The sequence below is a fragment of the Eurosta solidaginis genome, chromosome 2, assembly GCF_040869045.1.
Source record: "Eurosta solidaginis isolate ZX-2024a chromosome 2, ASM4086904v1, whole genome shotgun sequence".
Classification (NCBI taxonomy): domain Eukaryota; kingdom Metazoa; phylum Arthropoda; class Insecta; order Diptera; family Tephritidae; genus Eurosta; species Eurosta solidaginis.
Genome location: NC_090320.1, coordinates 173842236 through 173857225, shown reverse-complemented (window position 1 = coordinate 173857225; position 14990 = coordinate 173842236). Strand labels below are relative to the sequence as shown.

The window sequence follows — 14990 nt, the reverse complement described above, 5'->3', positions numbered from 1 at the left end:
GGTGACTCTAGAATGGGTTTGTACGATATAGGTATCAAATGAAAGGTGGTAATAAGTATTTTAAAAGGGAGTGATCCTTAGTTCTATAGGTGGACGCCTTTTCGAGATATCGCCATAAAGGTGGGCCACGGTAGACTCTAAAATATGCTTGTATGATATCGGTATCAAATGAAAGGTGTTAGTGAGTATTTTAAAAGGGAATGGGCCTTAGTTCTATAGGTGAACGCCTTTTCGAGATATCGCCATAAAGGTGGACCAGGGGTGACTTTAGAATAAGTTTGCACGATATGGGTATCAAATGAAAGGTGTTAATTAGTATTTTAAAAGGGTGTGATCCTTGTTTCCATAGGTGGACGCCATTTGGAGATATCGCCATAAACGTGGACCAGGGGTGACTCTAGAATGTGTTTGTACGATACGGGAGTCAAATGAAAGGTGTTAAAGAGTATTTTAAAAGCGAGTGGGCCTTCTGTGTATAGGTGGACGCCTTTTCGGGATATCGCCATAAAGGTGGACCAAGGGTGACTCTAGAATGTTTGTATGATATGGGTATCAAACGAAAAGTTTTACTGAGCAATTTAAGAGGGAGTGGGTCTCAGGTCTATAGGTGGACGCCTTTTCGAGATATCGCCATTAAGGTGGGCCAGGGGTGACTCTAGAATGTGTTTGTACGATATGAGTATCAAATTAAAGGTATTAATGAGGGTTTTAAAAGCGAGTGGCCCTTAGACGTATATGTGAAGGCGTTTTCGCGATATCGACCAGGGTGATCCAGAAAATCATCTGTCGGGTACTGCTAATTTATTTATATATGTAATACCACGAACAGTATTCCTGCCAGGATTCCAAGGGCTGTTGATTTCGCCCTGTAGAACTTTTTCATTTTCTTCTACTTAATATGGTAGGTGTCACACCCATTTTACAAAGTCTTTTCTAAAGTTATATTTTGCGTCAATAAACCAATCAAATTACCATGTTTCATCCCTTTTTTCGTATTTGGTATAGAATTATGGCATTTTTTTCATTTTTCGTAATTTTCGATATCGAAAAAGTGGGCGTGGTTACAGTCGGATTTCGGCCATTTTTTATACCAAGATAAAGTGAGTTCAGATAAGTACGTGGACTAAGTTTAGTAAATATATATGGGTTTTTGCTCAAGTTATCGTGTCCGAGCAGAAGGACAGACGGTGGACTGTGTATAAAAACTGGACGTGGCTTCAACCGATTTCGCCCATTTTCACAGACAACAGTTACAGTCATAGAATCAATGCCTCTACCAAATTTAAGAAGGATTGCAACATTTTTCTTCGACTTATGGCATTAAAAGCATTCTAGACAGACTAAATGAAAATGGGCGCAGCCACACCCATTTTGAAATTTTCTTTTATTTTTGTATTTTGTTGCACCATACCATTACTGGAGTTGAATGTTGACATAATTTACTTAAATACAGTAAAGATATTCAATTTTTTGTTAACATTTGACTTAAAAAAATTTTTTTTTTTAAAGTGGGCGTGTTCTTCATCCGATTTTACTAGTTTTTATTTAGCACATATGTATATAGTAATAGTAGTAACGTTTCTGCCAAATTTCATCATGATATCTTCAACGACTGTCAAATTACAGCTTGCAAAACTTTTAAATTACCTTCTTTTAAAAGTGGGCAGTGCCACGCCCACTGTCCAAAATCTTACTAATTTTCCATTCTGCGTCACAAGATCAACCCACGTACCAAGTTTTCTCGCTTTATCCGTCTTTGGTAATGAATTATCGCAATTTTTCGGTTTTTCGAAATTTTCGATATCGAAAAAGTGGGCGTGGTTATAGTCCGATATCGTTCATTTTAAATAGCGATCTAAGATGAGTGCCCAGGAACCTACATACCAAATTTCATCAAGATACCTCAAAATTTACTCAAGTTATCGTGTTAACGGACAGACACCGGACGGACGGACGGACGGACATGGCTCAATCAAATTTTTTTTTAATACTGATGATTTTGATATATGAAAGTCTATATCTATCTCGATTCCTTTATACCTGTACAACCAACCGTTATCCAATCAAAGTTAATATACTCTGTGAGCTCTGCTCAACTGAGTATAATTAAAACAAGTAAGAACGGGACTGTCTTCGGCTGTGCCGAAGACTTCATACCTTTCATGAATGGGGCTGAACAATAATCTTATCCCGTTCGTAATCTCCGAATAATCGGATGTATAAGATAAGAAATATATAGTGAACAGATCTACATACCTAAACGATTTTTAAGATAAATATAAAATAAACAAGTAAGGAAGGTTAAGTTCGGGTGTAACCGAACATTACATACTCAGTTGAAAGCTATGGTGAAAACATAAGGGAAAATAACCATGTAGGAAAATGAACCTAGGGAAACCCTGGAATGTGTTTGTATGACATGCGTATCAAATGAAAGGCATTAAAGAGTATTTTATGAGGGAGTGGGCCATAGTTCTATAGGTGGACGCCATTTAGGGATATAGCCATTTAGGTGGATCAGGGTTGACTCTAGAATGCGTTTGTACGATATGGGTATCAAATGAAAGGTGTTAATGAGTATTTTAAAAGGGAGTAATCCTTAGTTCCATAGGTGGACGCCGTTTCGAGATATCGCCATAAAGGTGGACCAGGGGTGACCCTAGAATTTGTTTGTACAATATGGGTATCAAACGAATGGTGTTAATGAGTATTTTAAAAGGGAGTGGGCCTTAGTTCTATAGGTGGATGCCGTTTCGAAATATCGCCATAAAAGTGGACCAGGGGTGATTCTAGAATGTGTTTGTACGATATGGGTATCAAATTAAAGATATTAATGAGTGTTTTAAAAGCGAGTGGTGGTTGTTGTATAGGTGGTCGCCTTTTCGAGATATCGCCATAAAGGTGGACCAGGGGTGACTCTAGAATGCGTTTGTACGATATGGGTATCAAATGAAAGGTGTTATTGAGTATTTTAAAAGGGAGTAATCCTTAGTTCCATAGGTGGACGCCGTTTCGAGATATCGCCATAAAGGTGGACCAGGGGCGACCCTAGAATTTGTTTGTCCAATATGGGCATCAAACGAATGGTGTTAATGAGTATTTTAAAAGGGAGTTGGTCTTAGTTCTATAGGTGGATGCCGTTTCGAAATATCGCCATAAAAGTGGACCAGGGGTGACTCTAGAATGTGTTTGTACGATATGGGTATCAAATTAAAGGTATTAATGAGGGTTTTAAAAGCAAGTGGTGGTTGTTGTATAGGTGGTCGGTCGCCTTTTCGAGATATCGCCATAAAGGTGGACCAGGGGTGACTCTAGAATGAGTTTGTACGATATGGGTATCAAATTAAAGGCATTAATGAGAGTTTTAAATGGGAGTGGTGGTAGTTGTATATGTGAAGGCGTTTTCCAGATATCGACCAAAATGTGGACCAGGGTGACCCAGAACATTATCTGTTGTATACCGCTAATTTATTTATATATGTAATACCTGCCAAGATTTTAAGGGTTTTTTATTTCGCCCTGCAGAACTTTTTCATTTTCTCCTACATAATATGGTAGGTGTCACAACCATTTTATAAAGTTTTTTCTAAAGTTATATTTCGCGTCAATAAAACAATCCAATTACCTTACCATGTTTCATCCCTTTTTTGGTATTTGGTATAGAATTATGGCATTTTTTTCATTTTTCGTAATTTTCGATATCGAAAAAGTGGGCGTGGTCATAGTCGGATTTCGTTCATTTTTCATACCAAGATAAAGTGAGTTCAAGTAAGCACGTGAACTAAGTTCATTAAAGATATGTCGATTTTTGCTCAAGTTATCGTGTTAACGGCCATGCGGAAGGACAGACGGACGACTGTGTATAAAAACTGGGCGTGGCATCAACCGATTCCGCCCGTTTTCACAGAAAACAGTTAACGTCATAAAATCTATGCCCGTACCAAATTTCAAAAGGATTGGTTAATTTTTGTTCGACTTATGGCGTTAAAAGTATCCTAGACAAATTAAATGAAAAAGGGCGGAGCCACGCCCATTTTGAAATTTTCTTTTATTTTTGTATTTTGTTGCACCACATCATTACTGGAGTTGAATGTTGACATAATTTACTTATATACTGTAAAGATATTAAATTTTTTGTTAAAATTTTACTTTAAAAAAAATTTTTTTTTAAAGTGGGCGTGGTCCTTCTCCGATTTTGCTAATTTTTATTAAGCGTACATATAGTAATAGGAGTAACGTTCCTGCCAAATTTCATCATGATATCTTCAACGACTGCCAAATTACAGCTTACAAAATTTTTAAATTACCTTCTTTTAAAAGTGGGCGGTGCCACGCCCATTGTCCAAAATTTTACTAATTTTCTATTCTACGTCATAAGTTCAACTCATCTACCAAGTTTCGTCGCTTTATCTGTCTTTTGTAATGAATTATCGCACTTTTTCGGTTTTTCGAAATTTTCGATATCGAAAAAGTGGGCGTGGTTATAGTCCGATATCGTTCATTTTAAATAGCGATCTGAGATGAGTGCACAGGAACCTACATACCAAATTTCATCAAGATACCTCAAAATTTACTCAAGTTATCGTGTTAACGGACGGACGGACGGACATGGCTCAATCAAATTTTTTTTCGATCCTGATTATTTTGATATATGGAAGTCTATATCTATCTCGATTCCTTTATATATGTACAACCAACCGTTATCCAATCAAACGTAATATACTTTGTGAGCTCTGCTCAACTGAGTATAAAAACAGGTAGGTACTTTGTGTGAGGATGCAAAGTTTCAGGTTTTATGTGGTCTGCGTATAAAAACTATGACTACGAATCACGTATTTCAACAATATATGACGTAAACGTAACTATTTGATGAAATTTGATGAATTTTGTAGCTTCTAGCCGTAAAAAAGGGGCAAAAATTAGAGTTGGTATGTGGTATATAATATATATACCACCGATCTCTATGATTTTTTCAGCAAACAATGTATGCTATATACGTAAGCATTTGGTGAAATTTGAAGCTTCTAGCTGTTAAAATGGGGCAGAAATTGCGCAAAGTTTCTTATCTGAACAATCGGTTGTATGAGATATACACTATGTATACCACCGATCTCAATGATTTTTTCAGACATCAATATATGCTATACACGTAAGCAGCTTCTAGCTGTTAAAATGGGGCCGAAATCGCAAAAAAAATATATATATATACTATATATACCATCATATATATATTATATATATCACCGATCTCTATGATTTTTTGGCACAACAATATATACTATATACGTAAGCAATCGGTGAAATTTGAAGCTTATAGCTGTTAGAATGGGGTAGAAATTGCGAAAAGTTTCTTATCTGAACAATCGGTTGTATGAGATATATACTATATATACAACCGATCGCTATGGTTTATTCAGACAACAATATATGCTATATACGTAAGCATTCGGCGAAATTTGAAGCTTCTAGCTGTTAAAATGGGGCTAAAATTGCGAAAATATATATATACTATATATATATACTATATATACCACCATATTTATACTATATATACCGCCGATCTTTATGATTTCTTCAGAAAACAATATATGCTATATGCGTAAGCATTCGTTGAAATTTGAAGCCTCTAGCTCTTAAAATAGGGCAGTAATTACGAAAAGTTTCTTAATCTATACTATATATGCGACCGATCTCATCAATTTTTTCAGGCAAAAATATGTGCAATATACGAAATTATATGGTGAAGTTTGAAGCTTCAATCTGTTAAATTGAGTAAGATATGAAAAAAATTCTCTTTCTGAAAAATCGGTTGTATGGAGGATATATGCTATAGTGGTCCGATCCGGCCGGTTCCGACAAATGTCTAATCGTACACCTAAATACACCCGCTCACCAAATTTCATCAAGATATCTCAAAAATTGGGGACTAGTTTGCATACAAACAGACAGACGGACAGACGGACATGGCTAAATCAACTCAGCTCTTCATCCTGAGTATTTCGGTATACTTAATGGTGGGTCTATCTATTTTCCTTTAAGGACTTACAATTTTGGGTTTCGTGAGAAAATTAATATACCATTTCATTTTCATGAAAGGTATAAAAACATGCAGATGTAAAAATTAAATTTTGCGGATCGTCTGCCGTAAGTGTTCGAAATTTACAAAAAAGTGGTGCCGCTCAAAACAGTGAGTGTACCGGCCGCTCTTAAACGGTCGTAATATAGCGGCACCGCTTTTGGATAAAGCCAAGCAACTTTCGATATGGTTTTATGAGCGATTTGCAACTGATGGTGCAGCGCTGATTAAATGTAATAGAAGTAGCAATTTATCAGTCAACAAACCACCGCGTATAGCTAAATACTCAGCGCATCCGGCCTAAAGCGTACGGATGATAGAGGCTTAGCAACCTTCGAAATGTATCTATCTGCGCAGCTATGGCAGATTGTCTGAAAAGATTCCTACCATATATTCCAAAAAAAAAATTATTTTTCAATTATAGAAAAATTGAAAAAAAAACACAATAATTATCATACACATTTTTGTTCTAGCTTTGAGCGCGAATCGAACCTTGAATCCGTTATCAATAGGCCTATAAAACAAAGCAGTAAAAAACATGTGTTTTTCCACATTCACTACAAGCGAAATTTGCTTTTTAAAGGTGGCGCTATTGCGTCCTTTTCATTCTATTATTTCTAACACTTTAAAATCTTGTATATTTTAATATATCATAGATACCAAAACCTGCGAAAAACGCATTTCAAAAAATTATAGGTTAGGGCCTTTGTGAATTAAGCCCTTGATGTATTATCTCAAACATACTAACTTTTAGTTATACATATAGCTATGCTGTTGCAAGCACTGAACAAGTTGTAGTGGAAGTAGTAGATGAATATTCAAATTCTAGACTTTAAGCAATTTTTTAAATCACAGGTTGCATATGTAAATTTTGTTATTTATTTTTTGTGAAACTTAAGTAAACATTACTCTTAATTTTTTACTAGATGTATGAAATGTTTAGCCTGTTATGTTTTTATGAAATAAATCTGAAATAAATCATTAAAACGCCTTTAACTTTTAGCTTTATTTCTTAGCCTAAAAAATGTTTGTTTAGCTTTTTTTAGCCTTTATTTTTATGCATCTAGCCTTTCTTTTTTGAAAAAGTTCTGGCAACATATGTGATTAAATGTCCTGTCTGTATCACATATCGAAAGAAAATCGGTCCTACAGTCGGTGGACACGTGGATGGCAAGGAGCGTTTACTGACTGTAGATACGTGCGCATCTCTATAGTTCTATCTGATTTGGCCAATAGGAGAGTAAAGCCATTACACGGAGCAAGATTGCATACGATCACTGGTGAGTATAACCAAGTTCAAGGAGAAGTGGTATGTGAAGTCTTAATTGGGAAAGTCACGGTTCTACACAAATTCGTTGTGCAGAGATTGTCGATGAAGTCATAATGGGAGTGGACTTCTTAGTTGACCATGGCATTAGGATCGACATGCAAAGAAGGATTATGATATCTAAGAACAAGAATGTACCACTTACCCTGCAAAAATTGCGAGTACTCCATGCATGCATGTATAGAGTACTCGCTATGGACAAAACGAGTGCTCCAAAATTAACCACAATTTATACAAAAAATATGATCTAACTAACATTGCGATGTCCTAGGACTGGACCATATACTACAGCTCAGCATTACATCACAAGTGGACCAAATTATCCAACGATTTCTGCAGGGTAACTTTAGCTTTGAGAAGGCGATAAGTAGTAAACGTGTGTTGGTGGGGGAGAGTGAACAAATACAACAAAAGTTGAAGACAGTAGACCGGGTAAAGGTTGGTGGAACGGAGGGGCAACAACTCAAAACCTGCGGCGAACGCACTAGCAATGACAAACCCAAATAGTCGCATCCAAACGAAGGAAAGAACTTCCTAAAAAGAATACAAGGGTAGTCAAATCAATACTAACGAAGAGAACGTCAAATCGATACTCACGATGCAAATCTCTTTGAAGCAGTAAGATGAAAGAGAGGTATGACAAGGACAACAATTCGGAAGGTTTCGTGTATGGAGATTTGGTACTGTTATACAACCTCCACCGGCGGAAAGGTGTTCCGCCAAAACTTCAGTGTAGGTTAAAAGGTCCGTACAAAAGTGTAAAGCGGATCAGCGATGTCGTGGAGTGTGGGGAATATTATCGGTTCGATACGTCACTAGCAGTAGTAGTAGTATATATTTATTTTTTCAAAAAAATCAGATACAGAGTATGACTCATGCTTTTGCGTACATCGAATCAAATAAATAATTAAAGTAGATATTAGCGACAATAACAGAGTATGTTGTGTGTCGCACCACGTGTTAAATAAAATACTATCGAGTTACAAAAATTCATTTAATAATTAGTCCTGAGCCTCGAAGTTAAATCCATTAAAACTGGCAACCACCTTGGCCATATCTAAAGTTCTTTCACCAAAGTAAAGGGAACGAATGTTGTTATATATCGGACATGTGCCAATAAGGTGTGCAAAGTGGAGACGATATGTTTTTATAGATTCTTGCATTTAGATTTAACAAACCTCCCCGTGCCCGGAGAATCAGACTGGATGCATATGCACTGTAATCACGAATGAAATACAAACCCTCCAACGGCACTAGGACCGGTTAAAGGTCGTGGGTAGTAGACTTCCGAGCCATTTCGAGGAACCTATTTGTATTATATTCAGCCAAGCGTTCTAAGAGCGAGGAAGTGAAGGTATGTATATTATCTGATGGCAGTTGCGTAACGAAAGGTAGATTGGCGGTATTAGCAAGTTCTTTCCAAGTGTTTATCCAAGAAATCCCCACGTTGGCAGTCTCCTCTACTAGAATACGCGGAAGTCTGTCATGTGATAGGCTAAAGCAACGAGCGATATAGAGCATGTGAAGGCGAAGCGTATGTAAATATAGGGTCTGCCAGCCTGTTTCCAGATGCAACATATAGTTTGGCATATTAGAGGGAAGGAAGATCAGTTTATTTACGAAAAATCTAAGAAGTTTCTCAACTTGGTCGAATTCGTTAATCCCCCACACCTGCGCGCCGTAAAACATAATGAACCTGGAAGCAGCATCGAAGGTTTTTATTTTCTGCGACAAATAGATGCGAGGGTTATTAATATAGCTCGACCACGTTGCGTTAATAGCGTTTTTAGCATCCACTACCTTTGAGTCCAAATGTTTGTTAAAAGATAATTTACAAGTGAGAAGTCTAAGACCTAAGTATTTGTATTCGTTAACTACTTCAATAACCTCGCTACCGTAGATGCATTTCCATGAGCCGGGGGCTCTACCACCTTTCCTAAATACCATAATTTTTGAATTGTTCAAGTCGACAGTTAGTGCCCATTTACTGCAATAGTTGTAAAGGGAGTTTATCATTTCCTGTAGCTTTTCAGGTGATTCCGCAAGTAAGACCAGATCATCTGCGTACATCAGCACCTTCACATTAATGTTATTAACCCTGACACAACCGCACAAAAAGTCGTTTAAGTACAAATAGATTAGAACCGGGCTTAAGAGGCAGCCTTGGCGAACAAAGGCGAACAAAGGCTCCGACAAAATTGCCATCAAACAGAACTTTGCAAGTCGTATTAGCGTAGACTAATCTTAAAATTTCAATCATATGAGTTGAAAGACCATAGGAGGCTAGTTTATAAAAGAGCATGCTGCGGGGAATCGTATCAAAAGCACAGGAGAAATCTACGATAAAGGCAAAAGCTCTTTTATTGCGTGAAAAATTGAGTTGGGCAATGCTTGAAAGCACAACGATGTTGTCTATCGTCGAATAGCCTCTGCCAAAACCGGACTGAGACTCACTTAAAATATTGTTACAATCGATCCAAGCATTAATGAGACTACGCAAAATCCCAGAAAAGATTTTATAAATAGTGTCTAGCAGAGACAGGCCTTTGTAATTTGTAATAGCGTTAGGGTCACCTTTCTTAAGCTATTAAGCTGTTCAATTTCCTTACATCTAATTTCTTCCTGTTACAGAGCTTGGCATATTTTTTTACGAAGAGGGAGGTACTTAATCTTATCGCAATCTGTATTCCTCCTCAGCATATTTAAAGCGTTAATTAACTTATTGCGTAAGTTTGAGCACTGGCTATCAAACCACACATTTTTCGGTGAGAAAAGACACTTTCCTTTGGAGAGGTGTGCCGCCGTTTTAATTTTTGCATTGATTATAGACACTTTTTCATCAATAGGGGCCTCAGTATATATATTCGCTGTTGGAGGACCTAGTAATGAGCTCTATAAATTTATTCGCGATATGCGGTTTCCATGAAAGTATGGGAGAAAGTACATGTTCATCGGCGTCGGCACTCTCGGACGACCGTGGAAATTAATAACAATAGGTATATGATCGGAGAAGCAATTGTTTTTGTTTCTATCTTACTTACTTACTTAATTGGCGCTTAACCGTCTAAACGGTTATGGCCGTCAAACAAGACGCGCCAGTCGCTCCTTCGCTCCGCCAACCGGCGCCAATTCGTCGCACCAAGGGCCGCCCTCTACCTCTGCTTCCATAGGCGGGTTCCGATAGAAACACTTTCTTGGCCGGAGCATCATCTTTCATTCGCATAACATAGCCTAGCCAGCACAGCCGCTGCGTTTTAATTCGCTGGACTATGTTGATGTCTGCGTATAGCTCGTACAGCTCATCATTAAATCTTCTTCGGTACTCGCCATCGCCAACGCGTAGAAGTCCATAAATCTTTCGAAGAACTTTTCTCTCGGACACTCCCAAAGCCGCTTCATCTGCTGTTGTCATGGTCCATGCTTCTGCCCCATATAGCAGGACGGGTACGATAAGTGACTTGTAGAGTATGATTTTCGTTCGCCGAGAGAGGATTTTTCTTTTCAATTGCCTACGTAGTCCAAAGTAGCATTTATTGGCAAGATTGATTCTTCGCTGGATTTCAGTGCTGATGTTGTTGCTAGTATTGATGCTGGTTCCCAAATACTATTTCGAAATTATGGCTGCCAACAGTAGCGTGGTTGCCAAGGCGCATATGCGCTGACTCTTTGCTCGATGACAGCAGGTACTTCGTTTTGTCCTCATTCACCATCAAACCCATCTGACGTCCTAGATATCTTCTTAGCATTTTTGAGGATATAGCTAGCCATCTCTGCTGAAACAAACTCCGCTATCACTCCCATTTTCTGGCTTCTGCTATAAAATTTGCGCGGCTCTCACACTTGAAAATTTTGCATTTTCAGCTTCTCGTCGCAGAGCTTTTGTGCCGCTAGTTTAGAAGAGGCTTCTTCTGGCATATCTCTTATAATAACTTTTTTCTTCTTACACTCGTTCACCAGGCGATTTAAATCCATACTCTCTAGCTCCCTTCCACGCTCAATTTGGACACCAAAAGTTTGTTTCAGCTCATCGATGTCGCTTTTCGAAGCGAAACCATCGAGCTTTTTATTTACATTTCTTTCAATGCCTTTTATCGCATACATAATGCCATGTAGTGAGATTTCAAGGGAAGTCTCACCCAACTTGCGTTTTGCTGCCTGTGATGTTGGCGTACGCATGGCTGAGATTTTTAATTAACGTTTGGATTTGATAAAAAAAACACCCAAATTATTTTTGTACATATGGCAGCATTGTTTGCTAAATTGTCGGCAATGCAGTTCAGGACGTTTAACAATTGTGTTTTTGTTTATTGTGGTGTTTGCTACTTCTGCACAACTCGCTGCTGTTGTTATTGTATTATCACCGCTTTAATATCACAAGTAGACTTATAGTTTTCTCTGATTTCACTACAAATAATAAGTTTCGGCTGCACTCCGTGCTCCACACTTTGGAAGTTGCAAGAATTTTTATACTTTTTCAAAGTTTCTGGGTTGCCAAATTCGATACGTCACTATGCTACTAGTAAATAAATTCAAAACAACAGCAAAGCAAGAGCGAAGAAGAAATAGAAAAAGTCGTACATACATGTAATCAGCTAAAAGCGAAGATGACATTGCTCACACATATACATGTATATCCCAACAATGGGATACAGAAACGAGAAATAAACAAGCAAATTTTCAAGACATCTATTCGTGACAGCTCCGGAAGAGATAAAGGCGAACGAGGCAACTGAGAGTATGCAAGCAGAGCAAGCTGAGGGATAAAATATCAGTTTAACTCTTGGCATGCCATAACTGAAGTACGCGAGCAATCTTATTGTAAAGTATTTCTACCAAGGTAGTGTAAATAACCAATTTTATGCTATATTGAATATTTGTATCACTTATTCGACAGATCAGAGATTCGAACGATAATAGAAGGGAAGAATAATCAAACATTTCTTTAAATTTGTTACAATATTCTAAAAAACATGCAATTACTGGTCTATGCTGAAGGCCTGAACGGCCTGAACACCCGTGCAGTAAATTCTGCTTACTCCAATCTTGAAAAAGAAGCTGCAAAAATGGGTTTGATTGTGAATGAGAACAAAAGAAGTACCTGCTGTCATCAAGCATCGTCAGCGCCTTGGCAACCACACCACTGTTGGCAGCCACAATTACGAAATACTGAAAGACTTCTTTCCTTTACGAAACAGCATTAACACAAACAACAACAAGAGGCTTTGAAATCCAGCAAAGAATAGCTCTTGCCAATAGATGCTACTTTGGACTAAGTACATACGAAGATTAAGTGATGGATGAGCTGTTTGAGCTTTACGCATACATCAACGTAGTCTAGCGACTTAAAACACAAAATGGAGGTAAGTATAGGAAGTTCTGATATTCATATTTACCACGACATATTATTATTATTATTATTATTATTAATAAGTCATTGGACAAAAATCCTTATAGACTATAGAATCTAATAAAGTATTACATACAGCTTAATTGTAATTAAAATATACAGCTTAAAAAGCGGAATTCAAAATTATCAAAAAATCGGCCCTTGGAAGCGAAAAAACAAGAGACTTTTTTACTTAGTACATTGAACTCACAAGTAGCACGATTACCAGGAGCATAATTAGCATAATTTGTTCTGAAGTTATCTCCATAGAAAGGAAAGAAATTCCGAAGAAGTCGTTGAGGAACATTAAAGCGAATCCTTTCCAACAGATCAGGATAGTCAGTAACCCCCTTAATCACATTGTATACAAAAGTTAAACAGAGTATAGATCGCCGACTCTCAAGTGACTTGAGCCCTAAGAGCATAAGCCGAGAAGAATAGGAGGGCATGGGTTCTGAAAAGTTTAATGGACGAATAGCATACTTTAGAAAAATTTTCTGTATCCTCTCGATTCTATTTATGGCCTCCAAATAAATACAGCATATTCAATGTGCGACCTAATAAACGAGGTATATAAAAGTTTGATTGTATAATCATCAGAAAATTTGGAGGTATTACGCCTAACAAAACCAAGCATGGAGTAAGATTGAGAAGTTACATAATTAATATGACTATTAAAAGAAAACTTACTATCAAAGAGGACACCAAGGTCTTTAATCTCGCTTACGCACTGAAGTTCGCTATCAGAAATATTATACCTTGTGCGCAAGACGGAAGTTGACTTAGAGTAAGTCATATGGAAACATTTAGACGGATTAAGAGACAGACGTGAGTTCAGACACCACTGATATAATTTATTGATATCACTTTGCAACTTTAGAAAATCATCAGGTGTCTTGATTATTGAGAATATCTTTAAGTCATCTGCATACAACAAACACTTAGAAAATGAAAAACAACTACTAATGTCATTAATAAATAAAATGAAAAATAGTGGTCCTAATATCCCTGCAAAAAAAGCGAGTACTACATGCATGCATGTATGGAGTACTCGCTATGGACCAACCGAATGCTCCAAAATTAACCACAATTCATACAAAAAATATGGTCCAATTAACATTGCGATGTCCTAGGACTGGACCATATACTCCAGCTCCGCATTACATCAGAGTAATCCATGGAGTACCCACAGTGGATCCAACGATTTTTGCAGGGTATACTTCCCTGAGGAACACCAGACGTTGCCACAAAGGAACTAGAGGATACACCATCAAAAGTGACCACACACTGTCGATTAGATAGATAAGAACCAATGGAATCCAAAACAACTCAACTTTTTAATTAAGACACTATGAGAAACTCTGTCAAAAGCTTTAGAAAAATCTGTATAGATACAGTCTACCTGAAAACCACCTGAAAATTACGCAATGCAGTATTCATTAAAAACCGCAAGGCTGGCATTTGTAGATCTGTCAGCGACAAAGCCATGCTGGTACGGAGATATCAGGGATTTAACTGCAAAACTTAGTTTTGCCCTGACGGCATGCTCGAAAATTTTAGAAATGGTGGACAGCTTGGAAATAGGTCTGTAGTTGCGGACATCATTTTTATTGCCACTTTTAGAAACGGGCATAACAGAAGTAACCTTCCAATCATCATTGAAAGTATCAGACGATAGGGACTTGTTGAATATCAATCTCAAAGGAAAAACTAAGGAAGGGCAATTTTTTATCAAGACCGGGGAAATCCGTCAACATCTGTCTGATATGATGGTTTAAGCTCCGAAATAGCTTTACTAATATCCTCAGATGATACCCTGCAAAAATCGCGAGTACTCCATGCATGCATGTATGGAGTACTCGCTATGGACCAACCGAGTGCTCCAAAATTAACCACAATTCATACAAAAAATATGGTCCAATTAACATTGCGATGTCCTAGGACGGGACCATATACTCCAGCTGCGCATTAAATCAGAGTAATCCATGGAGTACCCACAGTCCAATAAACATCGTGTAGTGATTACATTCGTTAAAAACGAGCAATGATCGGCTTACAACATCCCTGCAAAAATCGCGAGTACTCCATGCATGCATGTATGGAGTACTCGCTATGGACCAAGCGAGTGCTCCAAAATTAACCACAATTCATACAAAACATATGGTCCAATTAACATTGCGATGTCCTAGGACCGGACCATA

The 14990-nt window shown here is 37.6% G+C and overlaps 1 protein-coding gene and 1 pseudogene across 5 annotated transcripts in view; both read right to left on the bottom strand.

Annotated features, from left to right (window-relative positions):
* The window catches only part of LOC137240049 (plexin-A4-like), a 28753-nt pseudogene extending 17174 nt beyond the window's left edge, over positions 1-11579 (bottom strand).
* LOC137240338 (uncharacterized) overlaps positions 1-14990 on the bottom strand; it is a 175701-nt gene that overhangs the window by 97237 nt on the left and 63474 nt on the right. The window lies entirely within an intron of this gene.